The sequence below is a fragment of the Myotis brandtii genome, unplaced genomic scaffold (genome assembly GCF_000412655.1).
Source record: "Myotis brandtii unplaced genomic scaffold, ASM41265v1 scaffold8, whole genome shotgun sequence".
Taxonomy (NCBI): domain Eukaryota; kingdom Metazoa; phylum Chordata; class Mammalia; order Chiroptera; family Vespertilionidae; genus Myotis; species Myotis brandtii.
In genome coordinates this window covers 4,241,111-4,250,259 of record NW_005371219.1, presented here as the reverse complement: position 1 = coordinate 4,250,259, position 9,149 = coordinate 4,241,111, and the positions used below count along the sequence as shown (strand labels likewise).

Here is a 9,149-nt window from a genome sequence, read left to right as displayed (position 1 = left end):
GCCAATCCTCTTTGTATATACACACATCCTGCCAATTCTGCCTCTGGCTAAACCCTGACCCACACAGACAATCTTCATAATTTACGTCTTAACCAGAATATTCTTGTGCTGGGCTGCATATCTGGCGCTTTGGCCAGACGGGTCATGCTGTGCTATCTGTTCCTAAAACACATAGATAGAAAGGTACTGACATCAGGCCAGGCCTTGAGATATGGTCTCATGGCCCCTTCCCAGCACGCAGGCCTTCTTTCTCAGAAGGCCCAGAAGTCTCATTCCAAATTTGGGAGACAAAGGACTGGAAAAAGTATAAATAAAGAGAGTTTCCTCCATATTGGGGGTCCAGAATTTGAAAGACACATTGTTCTCTGGGCCTCCACAGAATTTAATAATAAAATGTAACTCCTGTAGTCAGCACTGCAGTTCAGCCTCTGCTTCGGCAAGGTGCTGTAACTGTAGTCACTGGCCAGCTTAAATAAAGGCTCCTAAATTTTGATCTGAGTGACTGGTGGTCGTCTCCGCGGGTCGCGCCATTACATTCTTACCCCTTCTTCATTTAAAGTTCTATTCACTCAAGTGCTTATTTGTTTTCTTCTTTGCAATTTCTGGAGCAAATTAACCCCTGGCTGTCGTATGACCCTCAGTGTTCTAGCCATACATAAATATCCTAGCTTTGTTAAGTCTAAAAATCATGGGGACTTAGCCCACATTGTCCAGCTGTTCCCATTTAGGCAGCCTCACAATTAATATTTTCTAGCAAATGAGATTTCTGCTTATTCTTTAAATACTTCTTTTCTAAGCTGTGGTCTCACTTGTATGGTCTTCTCCACCTTCTGCTGCTTGTTGGGTTTCTCTAACATGTACATTTGCCCATGTGATTCCCTGGCTTGAAAGAGCATCAGTTACTCTCCAGTTATCATTTAGGAAAATCTAAGTCTCAATGGTGCATTCACTCCCTCTGTTTTAATCTCCCTGCTTTCCCAGTTTCATCTACTTTTTGCCCCTTGTGCCCTCACATTAAAGGCCTTGCAATTCTCCAAGTGAGTCTTCCCAGGGCCAAGGAACTGGTTCTCTGAAAGAAACCAGCAGCTGCTAACAGGCATGTCTGTGAGCCAAACTGCCGTCAGTAAGGTAAACACCAAAATAAACAGCCTCCTGAAAAGTCTTTTATATCATCTACATGAAATTTACACATGGTCTTTAGACATCGACAAAATGTTTTATGTACCACAACTTTCTGCTAACGTTTACTTCTCAAAAAGTCGTTACACGTCACATTCCACATCCAGAGATGATTCTTTTTACCGCAGCAATCCCTTCCTCCCACTTCCTCCACCGGCACCCGTGGCGTGACTTTCCTCCCATTTTCCTGATTTGTGATTAGGTTTCCCTTGAACCTAAATATTTCTTTGACTCATCTCTGACCCTGGAGGTGCTCTCTCACAGTAATTCTTGCCCCACATAAAATACTTTCCACCCTTCCCTTGCTATGACCTGACTCCAGCCATGGCCCTTTGGCTTCCACTGTAGGTGCCTCGGCCTTTTCTAGACTCCTTCCCTCCAGATTCACTTTTAGAGACCAAGAATGCTCGTTCTCATGTCTTTTCCAATGACATCATCCCTTCCTCAGCAACTTACCAACAGGTACCACTCATTCCCCAGGTCCACGTAGCTGATTCCCCACTGCTTTAAATGACAGCTCCTGATCACGAGTTTGAGGCTAGCCACTTCCACGGCACCCCTTCGCCTAACGACATTGATGAGATGTCTGTTCCAGATGTGGAATTCCACTTACCCCTCTCTGTCACTTGACACCTATTCTTGCAATGCCAAGCCCTCTACAACCCTCCACACCCGCCTGTACCACCACCACCATCACCACCACCGGCCTCTCCACCTGAATGTCCTTTTTCTTCATCAAACGCTCCTCATAACCATCTTTGTCATAAAGCTCTCCCAGAGTACAACCATTTCAGCAATCTCCTCGGCCCTTGTGTAAATACAAGCCATTTACAGATATCAGACACTGGCCCTGCTCAATTTCAGAAAATCATGTATAACCATGCGAGTTCAGCAGGGAAGGGAGCCAGAATTTCAGTTTTCAAACGCCTTTCACAGAATCAAACATGCAGGCCAGAATGGCATTCCAGACCTTATTTTAAAGACTCGGGTACCGTTATAATAAGGCACTCCACTAGATACAGATCGAATTGAGTATTTATTTAAAATAATAAAAATGTTTGTCTTCATGCACTTTACATAAGATAGGAATCTATACACTTTCCTTAAGTCAGTGTTCAACCCCTTTCTGCTTTCGTCCCGAGGTGAGGCTTGCTCCAGAAGAGTTGACTTTCATTAGGAGCCAGGAGGCGTATACCTGGAGAAAGGAAGAAGAAGGGGAGATGATGGGCTTCAGAGTTCTCAAAAATGAGACCAGTCAGCTAGCAGGGAACCCTACCAAATGCTTCTCCCAGCTCCTGGGTCTCCAGGTTTGAGCTCTGTGAACACTGTTCTCTCCCAAATACAGGACATCATGGACACTGCAAGGGTTAGGGGTGAAGCTGACCAGAATCCTTGCTCCAAGGAAGATTTTCATTTTCTTGCATTTCAGCCTTTTGTTGTTGTTCAAAGTTAACTGGAAATTATGGAGTCATGGTCACATCTCTGCACAGCTGTTCTTTATTTTTTTGTTTTATTACCACCATAGATTCAATCACAAAGAAGAAGGAAGTATATTATTTCAAATAGCTTCTTTAAATCTGAAAAACCAGGAAACAAGCCTGCAGTCATAAAAACATAAATCCAATCATAACACCTCAGTCAGGAAAAGCATCAGGCCTTGGGAACCAAGCAAGCTCAGCCCGTCCCGCTCAAACAGACCCCCCACGGAAGGACTGATAGTATCTACAATGAAAGCCAAACAGCTGAGTCACTCACCTAGCTCTTGAGGAACAGAAGTGAAGAGGAATCATTGGTGGACTGTGGAGAGTTTCAGTGGAGAGGGGAAAACTGCTTCTCAGGAAGGAATCCCAGCAAGATGAGCTTGGTTTTCAGGCAAATTTTCTGCTTGAAACAAAGGAGCAGAAAACCTTTTATGGTTTATAATAAAATCAATTGATTTTAATAATAAAACTCTGTGGTTAGCCCTAGCCAGTTTGGCTCAGTGGATAGAGCGTCAGCCTGCAGACCAAAGGGTCCCAGGTTTGATTCTGGTCAAGAGCACGTACCTTGGTTGCAGGCTCCTCCCCAGCCCGGGCCCTGGTCAGGACACGTGCAGGAGGCAACCAATTGATGTGATTCTCTCACATCAATGTTTTTCTCTGTCTTTCCCTTTCTCTTCCATTCTCTCTAACAGATCAATGGAAAAAATATCCTTGGGTGAGAATTAACCAAAAAAAAAAAAAAAGGAAAAAAGAAAAAGAAAAAATTCTGTGCTTAAATTTTTCTACAATAATATGAGATTCTCAGGGTAACTGACTTCAATTGCCTTGGTGTTAATGCTCATCAGGAACAAATACTCATCAATGCCCAGGTGACAGCATCAGGAACAAAATAACATGGAGGTGAATGTAATGGTGAGAGCCACCTGTGGTCTTCCTTCTCCATCAGTCCTCGCTGCACCCCGACCCCACTGTGACCTTCTTGGCCTCCTGTGCCCTGGCCAGGTCCCAGCATGGCGTGCTCACTCTCCTAGAGGCCTCTTATGCCAGTTGCTGGTTGATCTTGGACCCCTGCTTTGCTGCCTGGGGTCATTCATATGCTCACACCGTTGCCCTTAACCACCTGGGCTGTCCCTTACCTGCCTTGGGATTTGTCATCACACTGACCTCACTTCCCAGGGAACTTCTCTTTTGATACTCAGTATTGTTAGGTCTGATCAAATAAGTGAATCGGTACCCCCTCCCCTGTGGACTGACCTTTAGACCACTTTACAACTGACACTCCCTTTCGCTAAGACCACATTCCACTTGCTGAGACCATTATCTTTCCCCTTCAGACTTGCCCAAGATCCGGACCCACCCAGAGAATTCTCCATTGAAAAAAAAATCTTGTCTAGAGTCCTTTAAAATCTCTGACTCCCCATCCCTAGGGGCTGGCGCCATTTTGGGGCTCAGCCCATCTGGTTTTCCAGATGACCTAATAAGTTTATAATTCTTTACCTCTTTTGGCCTCGTATATACCTCTTTCTGTGACCCTAACAATTATGAACTCATAGATTTAAATATAGTTGATGAGCTTCAATTTACTGCAGCTATTATTTTCATTGATAGTCAAATGGAAGCCCTTGCAAGTGTGCTCCTGACTACTTTTGGCATAATCATAGTTGTTAATAGTGTTCTTGTTTTCAGGTATGACTAGATGTTTAAGGTTCATCTTGAGCATTTCTTTTTTTATTTGTTTGTTGGTTGTTTTTTGTTAATCCTCACTCAGGGATATTTTTTCACATTGATTGGTTGCCTCCCACAGGCACCCTAATGGGGGCCGAGTATTGAACCTGTAACCCAGGTATGTGCCCTTGACCAGGAATCAAACCCAAGACCCTTTGGTGTGCAGGCCAATGCTCTAACCATCCAGCACACTGGTCAGGGCAATCTTGAGCATTTCTTGATGCAGACCTGGATCCAGGTGTTTCTATAAAAAGCCCTAGTTCTTAGGAGAGCATAATCTCTGTGTTAGGAACGCTCATTCCTAATGGGATCCTTGTTTCTAGGTCTCTTCAGGGAACAAAACTAGGAGTTCAGAGATAGATGGATAATTGGTGATAGATAGATAGATAGATAGATAGATAGATAGATAGATAGATAGATTGTTTAATTCATTAACACTATATCCTGGAGATCTAATGGAAGTATGTAGAGATATTACTCTTCTTTTTATAGTTTTATGATATTCCACCGTGTAGCTATAACCATAGTTGATGGCCTCTTTTTCACTGACATTTGAATTGTTTTTAATAAACAAATAGTGCTCCAATTAATAGTCTTGTGCATACAGATTTCCATATTTTCCAGTGCTTCTTTGGGATAGATTATGTGGACACAAAAAGGGGTTCTATGGAAAGTAATCTCACAGGGTGATCTGATCATAAATTCCTAACTGGGCAGGCCATGGTGGGTAGTCACACCTCAGGCATATCACTTCTTTACTGAAAGGCTTATTTCTGCCTTAAGCAAGCCCTTTCCATTGTTTCTGTTCATCTAGGTTAACACAGCTTTAAGTAACCACCCTCAAGAGAGCACAAAATCTTGTTAACTATCCTGCCATCTAATCCCACCCTACTTTCCATGTAACCCTCCTTATGTTCTCTCTTTAATTTCAAAGGCATAAAGGAAGCTGCAAAATAGTTCATCTTGGGAGCATCTGAGATCTTGCTCCCCGGCATATGTTGCCAGTTTGGCTCAAATGACTCATAAAAATTCTCTACAGGTTTGGACGTTTCTCAGGAAATGGAGAGATGAGCCTTTGTCTCCTGATATAAGTCAACAAATGCCTCTCCCAGGACTCACTGAGCCCTCATACCAGTGGAGTTTCTGGAAGTACATGTAACACGTCCTGCTGGAACTAAGTTCCTGTTAGTAGCACTCAGGACATCATCTGTACCCAGGTATGCATGTGTGATAGAAATCATAGAGTCAAGCCCTGACTGGTTTGGCTCAGTGGATAGAGCGTCGGCCTGCGGACTGAAGGGTCCCAGGTTTCATTCCAGTCAAGGGCATGTACCTTGGTTGCGGGCACATCCCCAGTGGGGGTGTGCAGGAGGCAGCTGATCGATGTTTCTCTCTCATCGATGTTTCTAACTCTCTATCCCTCTCCCTTCCTCTCTGTAAAAAATCAATAAAAATATATTTAAAAAAAAGAAATCATAGAGTCAAAATTGATCCTAACATTCCCCTCAGATGGCACTAAATTGGAGACCACCATACACTGTCTAAGTCCAATGAAGCTATGTTTCCTCCAACATTAGAACATATCACTGTTAGCTGAGCACAGATGGAGAGTCAGTCCGCGGTTGGAGGCTCAGTCCAGACCATTTGCCACAGAGAGGACTAGAAGACACAGTGTCAATCCTTATGAGAACTTAAATGCACATACTATGAAACGCCAGGGAAGTCAAGTATAGGCACTTGTTGTTGTTGCTGCAATTGTTGTACTTAAATAATTACAACAATTAATTCTTCCCTACACAGCTTCCTGTGAGCCAACCACTGGGCAATAGTTACAATCTTCCTAGACTACTTTCTGCTTCAAGCACACAAATTAAAATAGAAGAATTACAGGAGAGTAAGAGAAATATTTTATCATTTTTTGGAGAGAGAAATGCAGTCACATTTGACACATTAGAGCTGCATCTTTCTTAGTATGTGTATCTATATTATATATACATGTATATTTATTTCCATTTTATAAATGAGAGATCTTATATTGTCTTAAATGCCAGTTGTAATTTCTAACACTTTGAAAAAGCCCTGCCTTGACCAACAGCTATGCAACAAAGGCTTCTACCACAAATAGTTCACTGAATTCCGCATGAATCATTTCAGGACATACCATTTAAAAGACACTTTTCTACCAGTGTAAGAATCCAGCTGTGTCTAGTGACTCCCTAGTGATATCTAGGGCTAATCCTTGCCAGGTGATTGTTTCCAGAAAAGAAATTCAAGTTAGAGTATCCAGTGGGGAAAAAAAGTGTAAAGGAAAATGTTAAGAAAGAATGGCCAGGCCGGACCCTCACTGTGGAGTGTGCAGGGAGCCCACAGAGAAGGCATTGTGTTGCATCTTATTTAGACCCGGAAGCAGCCCGTGAATTCCCTGAAATGCAAAACTGCCTGTTTAACTTGGCCATCTGCCCCTTCCCTTTGCTCCGCCGTCCCAGGCCCACTGGGGCACAGTGAAGGTGTTCCCACTGTCCCTTCCAGGGCCACATAGTGACACTGAGCTGAATGGGGCGGGTGTGACTTGTCACAGCCACAGAGCAGAGAGTTTCGGAGTAATTAGCAGCTGAGTCCACTTAAAAAGTCCTTGGAAGAGGTGTTTTTTTTTTTTCTTTTTATGGAATTTATTGGGATTACACTGGTTAACAACATTATACAGGTTTCATTCAGATGCACAAGTCTACAACACATCATCTCTACACTGTACTGTGTGTTCACCACCCCAAGTCAAGTCTCCGTCCATCACCATTTATCCCCCCTATACCCTCCTCCATGTCGGTCCACCCTCCTCCACCCCCCTGCAATCACCACACTGCTGTCTGTGTTCATGTTTATTTGTTTGTTGTTATTTTTTAAATGCTCTGATTTAAAAAATAACAACAAGCCCCCAGTTTTTGGTTAATGAGTTCTGCTTACAATGGGGTTCTGGGAAACATGAACAGAATGAGTTAAGTAAAAAAAAAAAAAAAAAGTGGCCTTTTTCTTGTGAAACAATGAGAAATACCACCCAGGAGTGAAGTAGTCCCATTTCTTGAAAAACTGTGAGTTATACACCTTTTTGGATTCTGGTTCCATGCTATTTTTTCTTTCTTTTTTTTAATATATAAATATTTTCATTTATTTCAGAGAGGAAAGAAGAGGGACAGAGAGATAGAAACATTATTGATGAGAAAGAATCACTGAGCGGCTGCCTCCTGCACACCAGCACAGGGGATCGAGCCCGCAACCTGGGCATGTGCCCTGACCGGGAATCGAACCATGACCTCCTAGTTCATAGGTCAATGCTCAACCACTGAGCTACGCTGGCCAGGCATGTTATTTTTTCTTCGTTCTTTCTAATACCTCAACTCAGTCTTTTGGCACTGAATAACATGTGATAAGGTCACACTGGTATCCTTTCACACCCTAAAGCTCCTGAAATTGTCTCTAAAAAAGCCAGATGTTGAGCAAATAGTTCATGAGAAAGTTCTGTTATCCATTATTCAGCCAAAAATAGCATCATGCAGAAAGCTGGCTATTAAAATTTATAAAGTAGATACAATGAAATATTACTCAGCAATAAAAAAGAATGAAATCTTGCCATTTGTGACAACAGGGATGGTAAAGCAGCGGTTTTCAACCTTTTTCATCTCACAGCACACATAAACAAAATATTAAAATTCTGCGGCACACCAAAAAATATATTTTTTGCTGGCCTGACCCAAAAAAGGTATATTTTTCATTCATTCACACTGGATGGCTCTTGTTGTGTTGGTTGTTGTCATTATTTTATTTAACATTCTAAGGCAGCGGTTCTCAACCTGTGGGTCGCGACCCCTTTGGGGGTCGAACGACCCTTTCACAGGGGTCGCCTAAGACCATCGGAAAACACATATATAATTACGTATTGTTTTTGTGATTAATCACTATGCTTTAATTATGTTCAATTTGTAACAATGAAAATGCATCCTGTCCTGCATATCAGATATTTACATTACGATTCATAACAGTAGCAAAATTACAGTTATGAAGTAGCAACGAAAATAATTTTATGGTTGGGGGTCACCACAACATGAGGAACTGTATTAAAGGGTCGCGGCACCTAGGAAGGTCTAAGGGAAAAGAGGTCAGTGCCCTTGACTGAATAGTCAGGTATTGCATGTTTTAAAAATTCTTGTGGCACACAGGTTGAAAATCACTGACCTAGAGGGTTATTAATGCTACGTGAAATAAGTCTGACAGAGAAAGACAAATACCACATCATTTCATTTGTATGTGGGATTTAAAAAAAAATTAAAACAAATGAGCAAACAAAACAAAACAAAAACAGACTCATAGAAACAAAAAAACAAAGTGACGTTTGCCAGGGGCGAGGGGTGTGGAGGGCTGGGTGGAAAGGTGAAGAGGAACCGTCAGTGATAGTGGCAGACGGTCACTGCACTGGGTGTGGTGAGCAGTAGGGTACACAGATGTCTGTTGAGTCGCTATGTCGCACATCTGAAATTAATACTAATCATACTGCATGCTAACTATGCTTTAATACAATTTTAAAACAATAAAGTTCATAAAGTAGAAGTGGACTGAAGAAGTTACTCCCCAAATCCAGTACCATCCGTTCAGAGACTGGCATTTTCACAAAAAGGAAACTTACCCAAAACATTTAAGAATTTGCACGAATATACTGAGCATCTAGATCACAAAAGTTCTCTTGGGGCCTCTCACTCCCCCCTCCCCCCCACC

General features: G+C 42.4%; 1 long non-coding RNA gene across 2 annotated transcripts in view; it reads right to left on the bottom strand.

The window, feature by feature from the left end:
• Positions 1 to 2,213: 2,213 nt before the first annotated feature.
• LOC102240515 overlaps positions 2,214 to 9,149 on the bottom strand; it is a 7,288-nt gene continuing 352 nt past the window's right edge. Inside the window, exons 2-4 of one of the 2 annotated variants that reach the window (XR_001360112.1) lie at positions 2,935 to 3,060; positions 2,456 to 2,756; positions 2,214 to 2,374 (exon numbers count right to left, since the gene is read on the bottom strand). This is a non-coding gene — a long non-coding RNA (uncharacterized LOC102240515). The remainder of the gene's footprint in view (positions 2,375 to 2,455; positions 2,757 to 2,934; positions 3,061 to 9,149) is intronic. The other variant, XR_001360111.1, reaches the window with a different exon arrangement.